Genomic DNA, 3,476 nt, shown 5'->3' on the forward strand with positions numbered 1-3,476 from the left:
ACATGCCTGGAATCGATCCTGAGATTGTACAGCACCGGATCCCTCTTGACCCAGAGGCCCGACCCGTTGAACAAAAGCTCCGAAGGATCTACCCAGACTGGGCCCCCAAGATTAAAGAAGAGGTCACCAAGCAAATCGACGCAGGGTTCCTGTTGGTATCCGAATACCCAACTTGGTTGGCCAACATTGTTCCGGTGCCGAAGAAGGATAGCCGGATCCGGGTATGCGTGGTTTTCAGAGACTTGAACAAAGCCAGTCCGAAGGACGACTTTCCCTTGCCGCATATTAATGAGTTAGTGGACTTCATAGTGGGGCATGCTCTGCTTTCGTTCATGGATGGATTCTTGAGCTATAATCAAATAGTGATGGCACCTGAAGACCGGGAGAAGACTACTTTCACCACCCCGTGGGGGACTTACTATTACAGAGTGATGCCATTTGGGTTGAAGAACGCTGGAGCTACGTATCAACGGGCCGCAACCACAATATTGCATGACATGATCCACAAAGAGGTTGAGGTGCATGTGGACGATATGATTGTCAAGTCCAAAGAAAGAGAGGGCCACTACATCGCCTTGCAAAAGTTCTTCCAAAGGATCAAAGAATTCCAGTTGCTGCTGAATCCTCAGAAGTGTACAATCGGCGTTACAGCAGGGAAAATGCTGGGGTTTCTGATTACACAGAGAGGTATAGAAGTCGACCCTTCCAAAATCAAGGCCATCTTAGAAATGCCACCACCAAGGACTGAAAAGAAGGCGTGGGGCTTTCTGGGTAAAGTGCAATTCATAATACGGTTTATCTCAAAATTAACCTTGACTTGTGAACCACTTTTTGGTCTCCTAAAGAAAGGAAAGAAATTTCCAATGGGACAGCCGATGCCAAGCTGCTTTTGAACAGATCAAGGAATACTTACAAAACCCACCCGTGTTGTCACTGCCCGAGTCGGGGAAACCGTTGATTTTGTATCTTTCAGTAACTGAGACTACAATGGGCGCTCACACAAGAGTCTGAGGACAAGGTGGAGAGGGCTATCTATTATCTGAGCAAGAAGATGCTGGAGTATGAAACCCGCTACACACCATTGGAAAAGGCTTGCTTAGCCTTGGTATGGGCTACTAGGAAGCTGTGGCACTACCTGTTAGCTCACTCTGTAATGTTGGTTTCGAGATTAGATCCCATCAAATATCTTTTCGAGAAACCGGCACTTACGGGTAGGCTAGCTCGTTGGTTGCTGTTGCTCTCTGAATTCGATCTGAAATATATGACGCGCAAGTCAGTCAAGGGAAGAGCAGTAGCGGAATTCTTAGCCGATCATCTCGTGGAAGGAGATGAAGCAATTGAGTACTTATTCCCAGATGAGGCCATTTTGCATATCAAAGACAAAACTTGGGCGATGTACTTTGATGGAGCATAAAATCAATACGGGTATGGGATAGGAGTGTTGCTAATAGCACCCAACAATTTCCGTATCCCTCTAGCCTTCAAACTCTAGTTCAAAGTCTCGAACAACGAAGCAGAATATCAAGCATGCATTGCTGGTTTAGAAGCAGCCCTGGAATTAGGGGCAAAACGGTTGGACGTCATCAGGAACTCGAACCTTGTTGTATCTCAAGCGAAAGGAGATTGGAAAGCCAAAGAAGAAAAGATGATAATGTATCACCAGGCCTTGGACTTGTTAATTCCTCGGTTTGAGAAACTAAACTTTGCTCATCTGTTAAGAGAGAACAACAAGTTCGCAGATGCACTAGCAACTCTATCTTCAATGATAGACATTCCTTTTAGAGTCCGGATGCGTCCGATCATCATTGACCAGAAATTTGTGCCAGCTTATGAGTTGATTGCTGCTATAGATGAGGTTCAAGATGAAAACCCCTGGTAATACGACACCTGGAATTTCTTGGAGAAAGAGGCGTATCTACCAGGGGCAAATGCCAAGGATAAAAGGGCAATCAGAAGAATGGCCGCTCAGTTCATCATCTGCAGGGGTAAATTGTACAAGAGAGGTCATCTAGGAATGCACAAACTGTGTGTCGAGGCTGAAGAATTGAAGCGCCTGATGGAAGCCATCCATAGAGGAGAATGTGGAGCGCATATGAATGGGGTAATGTTAGCTCGAAAGATCCTCAGACATGGTTACTACTTGTCCACCGTGGAGGAGGATTGTATCGGCTTTTTTCGACGATGGCACAAATGTCAGATCCATGCAAACCGCATGAACATCTTACCATCGAAGGTGTACAATATGACTTCCCCATGGCCATTTTCAGTTTGGGAAATCGATGTGATCGGGGCCGTCACTCCGAAGGGGTCAAATGGGCATGAGTTTATCCTGGTTGCAATTGATTATTTCACGAAGTGGGTCGAGGCCCAATCTTATGCGGTGTTGAAGGCTTCACATGTTGCAAAGTTCATCCGGAACAATATCATCTGTCGCTACAGGGTCCCAAACGAGATTATTTCAGAAAACGGTTCCCACTTCAAGAAGGAAGTGATTGATCTGTTAGAAAAATTCAATGTGGCTTTTCATAAGTCATCCACGTATCGGCTGCAAACTAATGGAGCAGTCGAGGCCGCCAGCAAGAACATCAAACACATTTTGCAGAAGATGGTGGAAACCTACCGGGACTGGCTAGATAAGCTGCCGTTTGCTCTGTGGGGCTACCGGACTTCAATCAGAACTTCTACTGGAGCAACTCCGTATTCATTAGTTTATGGGATAGAGGTCGTTCTACCTATCGAGATTGAGGTTCCGTCATTGCGAGTATTGGCCGAGTGTCAGATAGCCGAAGCAGATTGGCAGCATAGTAGATTCGAAGAACTCATGCTCTTTGATGAAAGAAGACTGAAAGCACTGTACCATGTTCAAGGTTATCAATGCAGAATTGCTAGGGCTTTCAACAAGAAAGTTAAGTCCATAAATTTGAAAGAAGGAGATTTGGTGCTCAAAGACAACCGAGCTCCCATTCACGACCCTAGGGGCAAGTTCAAGCCCAGCTGGACTGGTCCTTACAACATTAAGTCTATTTGGTCAGGTGGAGCTGTCGTTTTGATGGACCTAGATGGCCTGGAGTTCTCACAGCCAATCAATATGGACAAGTTGAAAAAATAGTACCCCTGAAAGGCTCGCTAGGCCGAAAACCCGAAAGGGCGACCTACGCAAAAGTTAGAGCATGAAAAATTTGAAATTACAAAAACTGAGCTCGCAAGGTTGAAAACCTGCAAAGGGTGGCCTTGGAAAAAGTTAGAGAATAAAAGGAGAGCGAAAATACTCGAGTGAACCCGAGCCTGAACTACGTAAGGCTTGATTCCCATATTTGGGATACGTAGGCAACTTCATCCTGAAGTTCAGCCATAAACTTTTCCCCGACCAACTTTGTCCATTTGATCATCTCGGTCATCTTTGTCTATTCCGCATTCAAAAGCCTCGGTTGCGATCTCCGGTACAGTGCTATTCAGACTAAGGGCAACTTTCCAGT

Source organism: Camellia sinensis, chromosome 9 (assembly GCF_055761805.1).
Source record: "Camellia sinensis isolate YWXY chromosome 9, ASM5576180v1, whole genome shotgun sequence".
NCBI lineage: Eukaryota > Viridiplantae > Streptophyta > Magnoliopsida > Ericales > Theaceae > Camellia > Camellia sinensis.